Below are 12,960 nucleotides of genomic sequence, written 5' to 3'. Positions count from 1 at the left end.
GATCAATGGTGAACGTCTTAATAGGACAGAGTGAAGCTGTTAAATGAATCTCAGGAGACGTTCAGGAGCTTGGTGCTGTTAAGCAGCTCGTCAGCGTCGAGCGAGGCAGACGAGCTTCAGCGTGGCAGCGAGCAGAGACTCAGCTCATTAAGGATCACACCTCTTCTGCTGCTGGATATCTGATGTAAACAACGGGCTCGGATTCGGATTCTGCTCCGAGTCGTGAAGACGCTTGAAAACCTGAAATCTGCAGAAAGTCGACTTGTTTTCAGTCCTGTCTCCTTTGTGGTTGTTCATCTGTTTGTGTAGTTTTACACTGTTTGTTTATTTGTGTTCGTTTGGCTTCTCTTTTCGCTCGTTTCATGAAACCTTAAGATTTTTGTTTCTTTCTTTTGACTTTTTTCTTGGTTTTGAGTCACTTTTAGATTTAGTTTTTGTCGTCTGTTGTCGTCCGATCCTCTTAATGTCTTTGTGTTGTTTTCCATCTTTGATATGGACTTTCCTCGTGTCCCTCCTCGATGTCCCCCCCCCCCCCTCGTGACCTCAGTCGTTGTGATTCCGAGGATCCACCTCGTCACCGTCCAACTCTCCACCTGCTTTGAGCAGATTCAATATTGACTTCTGGTATCGACTGGTGGATCTAATTTGAAGTGATTGTGGATGAGCAGTAATGGTGGAGAAGTGAGTGGAGCTGCAGCCGCTGTAATTGTCTGTGTTCTGTACTTCATGAACCAATCAGAGCTGCAGAGCGTTGGACTGAATCAAAAGGACGGAGCAAAGAGAGCGATTTTAGAAACTTGTCTCAGGATGAATCCGAACCAGCGGAGGTGACGGCAGCTCGTGATAATGAGGCCTCACGCTGCCACCAGGATCTCCTCCATCCTCCTCCATCCTCCTCCATCCTCCTCCAACACCCACACTTCCTCCTCCTCTGGTGGTGGCGAGGAAAACTCATCTCACAGGCAGCGCTGCGGAGCCGCCAGCGTCTTTCACTCAGATCCACTCGGTCAATATTTACTTGTCGGCCTCAAACCAAATACAGCGATATTGAAAGTCGTCACGCGAAGCGAGAAGAACAGGAAGAGGAGGAGGAGGAGGAGGAAGCAGTGAAATAAAGAGATGGAGCTCCACGCCTCCTCCAGAACAAGATTTAAAGGAACAGAGTCGAGCTGAAACACTCAATCAGTGAATTACTAATCAGCGGCCATATTGATCCTTGATTAATTATTGAAAGTCTTTCTTAAAATAGAATTCTTTGGCTTCTGAGGATTTCCAGCTTTTTATGTCACATGATGAAACAGAACATTTGAAGATCACATCTTGGCTTCATACCAGAAGCCCCTCCCACAAATCAAACCTTTAAAAATTAACAAATCTCTGCTAGTTGTGAAATCAAAAAGTAATTAAACTTCATTGATACGCCCTCCAGCATTTCACCAGCTACAGCCATGCTAATGCTACTGAGGTGGTGCAACATGTTGTTAACGTAGCACACGATGGGGGGGCCTCCTTCCCCCGCCTCCGAGGACCTGACTTCCTGCTCGTTGAGCTTCCTGCTGATGGAGCAGGTGGAGACGACCTGCCCCCGCTGTGGTGAGCGGGAGCAGCTCCCTCAGAGGCCGTTCAGCAGCACATACATGTTCCTCTATCACATACGTGTGTTGTGTTCACGTGTCTGTGGCTTGGTACCGCTCACGTTTAAAACCGACGGGTTAAGGATTAAGATAATTACTGCTGGTTAGAAACAGGGGGCGCTGTAGAGCAAAAGTTCAGCTGTTACTCTGAGGTGTGTGTGTGTGTGTGTGTGTGTGTGTGTGTGTGTGTGTGTGTGTGTGTGTGTGTGTGTGTGTGTGTGTGTGTGTGTGATGTCTTCTGGCCCCTCCCCCTCTGTTACATCACATTGAACAACAGAGAGAGACATGCACACATCCATGCATGAAGGGGGGGGGGGGGTGTTGGGGGTTGGGCAGTCTTCTTTGTCCCCCTCAGCCCCCCCCCCCCCCCCCCCCCCCCCCCCCCCCCCTCTACAGGAAGTTCTCAAATGTCCGACGAGACGCAGCGAGAATCTGTCGACAGATGTTCAGAGAAAAAGTTTGATTTAATCAAGAGAAAGTGTTTGTGTGTGATGAAGATTTAAAATCATTTTACATTTCCTCAGTTCCTCAGTATCACATCGTTTATGTTTATTAAGATATAAGTTATTCTACTTCAGCAGAAGACAAACAGACACGATAAGTTAAATGAAAAACCTGAATATATCAGAGAATCAGAAACAACAGGACAAACAAAGTTCATCATATTTATCTCTATATATTTATAAGAGATGAAAACAAACAGCAGTTAAAGTTGTTTTCTGATAATCTGACGTCAACACAACGAGCAGATATTTAATCACTTACACTTTATTCACGTCTCTTATAATTAAACTTTAACTGCAACAACGTTTCTTGTTGATCGAAGAATTTACAGCTTTAAAAAATATGAGTCTGTTTCTAGAAACATTTCTGAAAAAAGTTTCCAGGAAATTAAGTGTTCACTCGAATTAATTTATCATATTGTTCAGAGATTAACTCCAGAGCCTCTGTACATTTTACCACAGGCCTGTGTGTGTGTGTGTGTGTGTGTGTGTGTGTGTGTGTGTGTGTGTGTGTGTGTGTGTGTGTGTGTGTGTGTGTGTGTGTGTGTGTGTGTGTGTGTGTGTGTGTGTGTGTGTGTGTGTGTGTGTGTGTGTGTGTGTGTGTTCTTTGTGGCTGCATCTGTCTGCATCTATTGTTCCCTGACGTCCATCTGCTGGCCCCCAGCTAACCTCCCCCTCCTCCAGCGAACACCCCCACACTCCGCTGGCTCCTCCCCTCTCTCAGCGTGGCCCCAGCTGTCCCCCCCTCTTCCTCCTCTTCCTCCTCTTCCTCCGTCACTGACGTTAGAGTCGTTCATCACTTTAACTTCAGATTAAACCTCAGAGACAACAACACACGAGCCGGGTGCTGAGCAGTAAGTCACTTTCTTTTAACATTGTTTAACACTGTTTAATTCAACATGTGGGAACTTAGGTCAGAATTAGAAATGAAATCTCAATCCAGACTTTGCAGCTTTTGTGATAAACACAATGAATTCTAACGTAACTTCAAGTGAAACTTTAGCTTGTTTTAGTTTTTAAAACTTTAAGAATTTCTGCTTCTCTTTGTCTTTTCTTCATTTTAAACTAAATATTTTATCCCAAAACAAAACAAAAGTGTTTTACTAAACAGTTTGTGACAATTTAAAACCTTTTCTGACTTTCAGCAACTTAAAGAATCGTAGTTAAATGAAGAAAATAACTTATGGACTGAGTGATAATGAAAACAATTGTTATCTGCAGCTTCACTAAACAAGGTTTTTATTCCCTGTATTTTCATGTCTGGCTTTTGAAGGTGTTTTGTGTCGACTCACACAAACTGAGATGATGAAATTGGAGGTTGTGATCCTTGCAGACGGCGCGGGGCTATAAATGTCTGTGATGGGTTTAGATTTACGTCTGTGATCAATAGTTCAAACAGACGACAGTGATTATTGATCCATGTGGGCAGAGATGAAACCAGATACAAAATCAGGATTCAGCCTCTGATCGTCCATCGAGTGACTGGGAGGGAACCGACCAATCACCTCGGACCTGGGAGAGTTGTTTAATTCTTAGTTTAGGAGGAACTTTGTTTTTTATAGAAAGTTCACTTTGTGTTTTCTTCAGAAAAACTCAGTGGAGATGGATTTAATATAATATTTATTATTGATCTACTCATTTGATTTCATGTCCTCAAGATTCACTTTATTGTGATTCACACAAACAAGCCCAGTAGAGTGAAAGGAGACGTCAGTTTAATTCTATGGTTTCTCAGTAGGTGGAAAATAATTATAAGTAAAATAATTAATAGATGAATATGGTTCAAGATATCCTGAAAGTCTAAAAAAGTTTTTTAGAGATTTTATGGGAGGAAATTTACAAGAATACAAACAAACAATCAAATATCGTCAGCGTAGAGTGAAACTTTATTCCTGTTTTCTATCGTTTAATAACAACTGACACAATGTCTGTGAGTTCAGTCTCATCAGATTACAGCTCCAGTCGTGATCAAAATGCACCAAAACCAAAGAGTTATTATATTTTCTAAGATCCATCATTCTAAGCTGCGACGAATCATAATTTTTATTCTTGATTATTCTGCTGACGATTTTCTGGATTCTGTTGTCATAGTGTGAATAGTTGACACTTAAGTTATTGACCCCTAACCTTAATAATTCATATTTCATAATTATAATGCGATGGGGTTTTTTGTCATGTAAATATAAATAGTCACCAGGTTTGTGTCCTTAGATTCTAAAAGAAATCCAATGAATGTCTCAATATTCCACACAAATAAACAGGAAGTGTCAGTGAAATGTCTTTAGAAGATGATAAAGTTGGATCTCAGCAGGTTTCAGTGTTGTGACCGGCTCAGGCTCATAAAACTGTGACTTTTAACTAAATGTAAACCTGGAAACTCGGTTGTCAAACACAAGACTCAGATAAATCCACTGCAGGTGAAAACCTTCATTCTCCTTTAAGAGAAATGATTTTATTCTTTGACTTTATTTCTCCTCCTGCAGCAGCAAAGATAAAACCAGCACACTGGTCTCATTTTGCTCAGCAGACGTCCTTAATCCCGGCTAATCCAACATGTTAAACGCTTGTTGTCTCTGCGGCGAGCGCGGGGCAGCGACCCAGGCACCGGGGGCTTCCCACAGGCCAGTTGGACTCGGTCAGACGCCCTCTGGTTCTGGTCCAGTGCTCTCAGCTCCGAGACGTTCTGCCAAGTCCCGGCTGAAAGAGTCGAGTGGCGCTTGTGAGGCTGGAATCTGAGCTGCAGGTTGAGGAGAGAGGAGAACATGAGCCTTCGATCCAGAATCAGGAAAGAACATCTGAATTCCACCGTGATCCACGAGTTCTTATCCACACTGGGACAAAACTAAATTCACTGATTGGACATTTTATCAAGTAATGTTGAATCCCATAATTAAAATTCTGTTGTCGTGACAACTGCGGTGATAGAAAATAGGGATTTTTTTACTGCATCATTTATGATCTTAAATAAAGTCACAGTTTTAACAACAGAAACGTGCAGGTGATAAATCAGTTTGTTAAATAAGTGGTTTGATTTAAAATCACCTCCTTACATACCTCTTTATTGTCTCTGTTTATTAACTCACACACTGAAATGACTCATTGGTTCTTCAGATGTGTAATTGATAGATTTCAAATCGGGCTGGGAGCACGTTAACGTTCAGTCTGAGTGAGCTGGCTCACGGTGGCCGAGCTGCTCAGACGACACTCACCAGCCTTTTAATCAGCACCAATAACGTCCGCTGCTGCTCTCGCCGCCGTTTTTCATGACCCTATTATCAGCGATTAGAGGAGCAGAGTCGAGGTGATCAGCGGACGCAGCTGCGGCGCCATCACTTCTCCTCGACTCTACACTTAATATAGACTCTGACCTTTTGACGCTTTGTGATTGTGGCTGTCGCAGCCGCTCAATATCCTCTGGCTGAAGGTGTGCGAGGAGCAGATGTCTTCATTACGGCCTCCAGACACATTCCTCTCCATGACGTCCAGATCACTTCATTTCACTGATCTGATTAACTGATATCTCTGATCCTTCAGCAGAGCTTCAACACAAACTGATTAGAAACAGATTTAAAAAATGAAAAGTGATGTAACTGAGCTAAAAGCCAAATACAGCGTTCTACTGTAAAAAGCTTCAGGTGATTCACAGACATGAAGAAGAAACCACAGCAAACAGGAAGCAGCAGCGAGCTGCTTTTCAGTATAAAAGCATCAGCAGAGTCACCTGCTCCTGCTCACCTGCTGGGCGAGTTGAACCCCCCCCCTCTCGCTGAGGCTGATGTGAAGTAATGAAAGGAGCGGGATGCACATGCACACGAAGACGTTGCCCTGACAACAACAACGCTGAGCTTTTATCAAAACGAGGGCCGAGCCGCGAAGCTTTAACGAACCTCGGGAGGATTCAAACCTCGACTCAAATCAAACTTCACTCGCTCTGTTTTCCTCTTGTTGTTTTCATTTACACACCGACTCTCCCGCCGTGCACCGCCGCCGTGATCGAGTGACACGTCGCTATAGCAACATTTCTCCAGAAGCTTGTGCAGCTGCAGACGCTGGAGTAAAGACGGACGCCTCAGATCACAGACAGCTAACTGATGCAGTGTAGAGCACAGACCCGTCCAACGGAAACATGCAGGTTCCACACTTTTTACAACAGAACATTTATCAACCTCAGCCCATGTGTGTGGCGCCGCCGCTCCGTCACTTCTGAAAACCCAATCAACACAGACCGATGATGTAAATGTCCGCAGGGCGACGGCGAGGCCTGGAAACCCGCAGCTGTGGCGACGGCCTCGGCTCAGAAACAGTTTTGTCTGTTTTCACATTCAGTTGGTGAAACGTCTTCTGGGCTCTTTGCTGAAAAGTTAATTGAGATGAAAATCAAAGTCTGAGGCTGAGAGTTCCTGAGAGAACCTGAAGGCAGCACGTCGTCAGAAAAACAAAGTGATTAGTGTCGAGGTCAGCGATCGATCGAAGAGTCGTCGTCACCGAATCCGATTCTGTAACTAAAGCTTCTGTCTCAGGGTCGTTTAACAACTCGACTCAGGAAACAACAAAATATTACAACTGTTTATTCTGTTTTCTTCAGTTTCCATCACATCAAAGTTAATTTTCAGGTTTGAGAATCTGTGACCATCGACTGTTTGTAGTTAAACATCTTTAAAATACTTAATTACCAATCAGAGGTGTCATTGATCCATTAATCAATGCATTGATTGATTGTCTCTGCCCTGGTTGTGTAGATTTCCCCCTGTGGGTTCAGTGTGTGTGTGTGTCTGTGTGTGTGTCTGTGTGTGTGTGTGTGTCACATTCCGGTGAACATGAGGGAGATGAAGCCCAGGGCGTGTTTGATTTGCATTTAAATGGATTTATTGTCCGCTGCCGGTGTGACGGGCGGAGACTGACCACATGATCACATCCTGTGGGAGAGAAGTCGGAGTCGTGCAGCGAACAGAACGTCACAGTTTGACTAAACGCCTCCTCGTGTTTGTGATGCAGCTGAATAATGAACATTTTAATGTTTGTTCTGTGGTCGATGACAGAAGAGGAACAGTGACACAGTTTCATCTGTCCACACTTCATTTATAGTATATATATATATATATATATATATGTATGTATGTGTGTCGCCATCTTGTGCTGGAGTCCGTCAGTATTGATTGTGGAGGTAGTTAAATAAGATTAAATGTTATTAAGTGAAAACAAAGAATATTAAGTCTAGAATTTACCGTCAGTGATTTTGGATAAAAGCTGGAGATCATGAAATACGTTTGACAGTGTTCGACTTGTCCTGTTTCCTCTGGACGAAGCGTCTTTGTCTCTAAACGTTGTTTCTCTGCAGTTTTTAAAATGCATCGTTTCTCGGTGAGAGTGAAGTCGTTTAAATTCACATTTGTCTCCTTCAGACCTTCAGAGTTTTGTCTCCCGAGCAGCGAGATGTGATTTTTATTCTGTTTACCAGCTGCTTCAATATTTAACTACAGGTTGACGTCTCTCAGCTCAGGGACTGAAACATTCATCAGTTCAAACCTAATCTGAGGCATGAATCTGACGTTATTGGACTTGTCTCTGTCCCCTGGTCGTCTCGCTGCGAGTGTCCTGCTGCAGACTCATGATGAGATGATCCACGGCCGGGTGAACCTGCTCTGCTTCACAATCACATCCTGAGCTGGAGTTTGTCACATTTACACAGACGCCAGTGGGTCAAGATAGTCTTTGTCTCAGGGGGACAGGCGGTCGGTGGATCCTGTGCTGGGTCTCAGCCACCGGTCTCACCGCTGCCCGGACAGACGCTGTGTTTCCTGGCTGCACCTCCACCTCCACATGTGGAGCAGCAGGGGCCTCTGTCTCTGTGACGCCCCCGTCTGCCAAGCTGTGGGCCAGGGGCCAAACTCTGTCCCGTGTGCCCCTGCTGATAAGATGACCCTCTGCCAGGGGGGGGGGGGGGGGGGGGGGGGGGCTGGGTCCTGGGACCAGAACAAACCATTTACTGAACTCTGTGGTTCTGGTGGTTCTGAGTCTCTCTGCTTCTGTTTCTGGTTCCTGTTGAAGATTTAGATTTTATATTTGTTGAATCTCATCATATCTTCCTGATGAAAACGATTTAAATCACGTTTATCTCCACTGAACCAACTGCATCATCAAACCTCAGATATTAAAGATGATTTGATCTTTCTGTTGCTGCAGTTGAGAATCCGTCTCATAAAGCAGAGATGTAAAGATTCTTTCTTCCTCCTTTAACTGAAATGTCTCTGTTGTGCGTTGGAAACAGCTGCTGAAGAAATAAACTCCATCTAGTAGCTTCTCAGGAACAGTCGCGTTGCAATAGGCAGACACGGGCCCCTGAGCTGAGAGGGGGCCCCTGAGCTGAGAGGGGGCCCCTGAGCTGAGAGGGGGCCCCTGAGAGAAGCCCTCTAAATAGATCTACAGGAGACTAACGAGGCCCCATGCCGCTAACTTTCTGTTTCGGTTTGGTTTTTAGTTGGATGTGGGGCCCCTCCGTCCCTTTTACCTGGGGCCCTATAACTCCTTTGAAACGCTCCTGCTCCATGAGGAACCTGGGATGTGATAAAAAGCTCCAGACCTGTTCCTAAATGGACCTCGGGGGGGTTTGGTCAGCTCCATTCATGTCCTCACTTGGAGGACACTCTCACAGCTGATTATCTTTACGTGCATTGCACCTTTAATGGAGTGTTTTTCTCTTGTTTCACTCCTGAAGTGACGGATGTGAGTTTTTCTTCTTCACTGGTGGAAAAAGGACGGACTGCAGCCCCGTCTCCTCAGCACCTTTCAGGAGTGAAGGGCCTCACTGGTAAATGGAGTGTAAACAAAGAGAGCGTCTGGCAGCTGCGCTGATGGAAATCTGAACAGCTACTAATGCGTTTTTCAGCAGCGCTGTTATCTCAAAGGCACACTATCAAAACGGAGCACATAATGAGTGTGGATAATCCTGTCCGCTCGCTGGATCTGCAGTAAACAGCGCCGGGCTGACGGATGACCTTAACTGTGGCCTTCCAGCGAATTAGATTCTGCCAGTCGAGAGACGTGTCCACAGATCCTGTTAAACTCGTCCTGAAGGAGACGCTACAGCAGAATGCTTCAATCTGTAACTCAACTACCGGACCTGTGTTGTAGCTGAGACGTGTTCTAACGTTATATATTTTCAAACCTGCCAAAATCTGTAGTTTTCATCAAGGTAACGCTGCGTTTCATCTGGTCGCCTGTTGGTGGCGTCACATCCTCTTTGTGCATGTGTGTTTGTCTTCCAGAGGTTTTCAAAGTGACTTTTTATCCAGTTTGAAGTCACATTTTGACGATAAACTTATTAGATCTTGATGTTTTTCATTCCTCGGCACCAGTGACACCTAGTGGCCGGAGGTTTTATGTTTTCGTGTTGTCCGTCCTTGTGAACATAATATCTCCAGAACGCCTTGAGGACATTTCTTCACGTTTGGTACAAATGGTCACTTAGACTCACTGATTAAATGATTAGATTTGGGTCAAATATCAAAGTGAGCTCATATTAATGGAACTGCTCTGGTTGGTGAAAACAAACAACCACAGGACAGTTATTCTAATGAACTCGATACTGAAGTTAGCAGCAGCTCAGAGACGTTGTACAGCATCGGAGAAACACTGATATTTAACGTGAAGCTGCTTTATTCACTGTTTTCACTGGATCAGCTGTTTGTTTAGAAGAGGAGGAAACAGAATTCAGCTCCTGATAAAAACCATCACTGAAGGAATCCTAACCAGGAGAAGTTTCCCTGACACTTCTCCTAGTTTACGTGTTTTTAACAGTTAAAATATCCGTAAACATCTGCTTTGGTTAAACGTCTGGTTAAAGCGTATTAACGTCTCTGAACAGACTCTCCAGTCACAGTTGGTGGTTGATTTGTGGCAGTTTGATGTTCACCAGCTCGGATACAGGGACGACACCAAAGTGAATCATCGGCTCTTGATGCACGTAGCTGCAGAAAATTGGGCTCAGCAACGCTGAAGCACCGCGGCGTCCGGCCGTCATTAGAGCGTGAGGATGAAAGGTGAACGCTGAGTGGACGTTGAGGAAAGCCTCTGCTGCCTGCGTCCAATTAACACAGTCGGAAACTGAACACGGAGAAAATGGCTCGTTAGGAAGCGGAACCTTTTAAAAACATTGTCATGGTTTCCGCACACAGACGTCTGGTCAGGGGTCAGCGTGATCCACCAATCAGGAGCCAGTGTGATGTACTGCAGCTTCCTGCTGACAGATAAAAATAAAGATTTTAATAAGAATCAGGTATTAAAATGTCCTGAAACCAGAGTTGATAGGTGGATGAGCAGCAGCTGTATTAGACCATAATGCAACTGTGGAGTTCTAATTAACCAAACAGACGGAGGTTTCTTAGTTTATCTGTAGTTTTCAGGAGCTGAGGAACCAACAAGACATAAAGAAACATTAAATCCTGTTAGAATTCACTAAATGTCAGTTTTTAAAGACAAACTTGGGACAAATCAAAGCAACAGTAAAATGCCTTTGAGAGTGAATCAGTTTTAAAACTCTACATCTACGATGAACAGGAATACGATGAATTACAAAAGTCAAGATGTTTAGAAACTGGAAAGTTAAGTTTGGCAATGTGTCGAAAACATAAGGTTTTAAGATGTTTCTGAAAGTTCACCTGGGTGTTGGAAACGTGTTTTAGGTTTCAAGAAGCCGACAAAATAAAACGTCCTCCTAGAAACTGTCAAAGAACTGATTTAAGATTATGAGACATCAAACAGTCAAACTGACCAATAATATTCCATAATACAAACATCAGAGCGAATACAAGAGGCCCCAGTATAGATCCCTGAGGAACTCCACAACTTCATCAAGCAGACTTTTGGTCAGAGATGGATAAAAGTTCAGAAAAACATATTAACATATGTGATGCAGTGACAGGTCTATATTTTCTTATGACCCTGGATTTGTGCTTTTGTAGAGAACTGCGTGTTTGAGAGTTTAACAGCTCAGACAATATTCACATCAGAGATGAACACACCTCTCGGGAGCTGAGTCTTTTATTTGTCAGTGGAGAAGCAGCTTTCAAACCATTTGTCTGCTCAGGTTTTTCGTTGTGTTGAAAAGTTAGTCTTTCTTTTGCACCCTGCGAACATTAGTCCGTCATCGTTGTGTCTGAAAATCCGTAAGCGAGTAATCGATGCTTCTCTTAGCGGCACTTGATTCACAGTTCGGCAGCTGGATGAAAACACTGAGGAGAAAGAAAAACGTTAAAATTCTGTTCAGCCTCACAATGATGTGACTCTGCTGCAGCGAGACGTTCGTCAGCCGACATTCTGACCTCGTTCTCCGGGATTTAACCAGAGTTTGAAGTCGCCAGAGGCCGGTTCAGAATGAATTAGGTTTCTCTGACATTTCAGTAAATCCCCCTGTTAGTTGGATGTTTCAGATGGATATCAGTTTCATTTCAGCGTGTCCATTACTGGGAGAGATGTCGGTCTATCGTTGTATTCAAGTCACAGGTTTTCTCTTCAGGATAAATCCCTCGCAGCTTTTGAAGAACCCAGAAGGTCATTTACCGGCAGTTAATCCTGGTTTGAAGGTTCCTCCAGGATCCTGCAACACTCGTCTGTACGTCCGGACAAACATATTCATCTGCCGCATAATAAAAACTGTTTTAGACCATTTCACAGTTTATTTCCTGATCAAACTAACAAACAAACTAGAAGAAGATTGTCAGTTAATTGTTGTACGTATTTTTATTTATGCATAAAGGCCAAAATTCACAGTTTTCACTTTTTAAAAATTTAATAAATAGTTAACATACAGTATAAGTTAATATGAATAAGTAATTAGTTTTTTCTAATAAAGACTTAAAGATCACGTTAATTTGGGGAAATCTTGATGAATTTTTCACTACTTTCTTTTTTTATCAGAGAATTAGAATAATCGGTTAAATGAGAACAAAACAACATTCACAGAATCACTTCCTCTTTGAATCTAACTCCAGGTGTTTTAGAATAAAACCTCCCTGAGCATCTTGTTGTCTCTCTGATACCTGCTGCCCCCCCGTCACCTCCCTCCAGGAGGGACTGGGTTCGGCTCTCAGCCCTGAGAGGTCGGTAGATGAGATGTGACCTTTGAGACAATCAGAGGTGGCCCTGCTCCAACAAACGCTGAATGGCGAGCGGCGGCCCCTCGGCCCTGGTGCAGGGCCCGCCTGTGGATTACATTGATCCTGTGAAACAAAGGCCCGACAGGCTCTTTGTTAATAAACAACAACATGAGAATAGAAGAGGGCGGCTGACGCTGCTTCTGTGAAACCAACGAGAAGAAGAAGAGTTTGTGAAAAGTAAAATAACCCAGAGACACATTGTGAGTCATCAGTCTTAAATAACCAAGAATCAGTATCGGCAGTTATCTGCTGATATGAAAACTTACATTTTAAAGAAGAAAAGATGTAAATTCATTTAAAAAAAATATTTATAATAAAGTTTATGGTTAAACTGTAAAATATCAAACCTCAGTTACATCTTGAATCAGAGACAGAAACGGAAACAGACCCACAAATCCATGTTGGTTGTGCTCTACTTTATAAGAATCTTTATTCAAGATTATAATGAATATTGTCACAGTTTTTATTCACATAAAATGACATTAGGAATTGTAAACTTATATTACCCCCCCTCCCCCTCCGCTGGATCCTCCACCCTCTGAAAACACTTCAGTTCCACCTTAAGTCTCTGGCCTGTTTTTTAAGGAGGACTAACTGATTAGTGATGCAGCAGCAAGGCCCGAAATGAGTCCGTCAGCCCCCCCGCTGCCTCCCCCTTCACAGGCTGAA

The 12,960-nt window shown here is 43.7% G+C and overlaps 1 protein-coding gene across 5 annotated transcripts in view; it reads left to right on the top strand.

Annotated features, from left to right (window-relative positions):
• The window catches only part of phf21b (PHD finger protein 21B), a 53,238-nt gene that overhangs the window by 25,766 nt on the left and 14,512 nt on the right, over positions 1-12,960 (top strand). The window lies entirely within an intron of this gene.

The sequence above is a fragment of the Hippoglossus hippoglossus genome, chromosome 23 (assembly GCF_009819705.1).
Source record: "Hippoglossus hippoglossus isolate fHipHip1 chromosome 23, fHipHip1.pri, whole genome shotgun sequence".
Classification (NCBI taxonomy): domain Eukaryota; kingdom Metazoa; phylum Chordata; class Actinopteri; order Pleuronectiformes; family Pleuronectidae; genus Hippoglossus; species Hippoglossus hippoglossus.
Note: the sequence above shows the minus strand (reverse complement) of the source record. Positions and strands in the feature narration are given on the sequence as shown.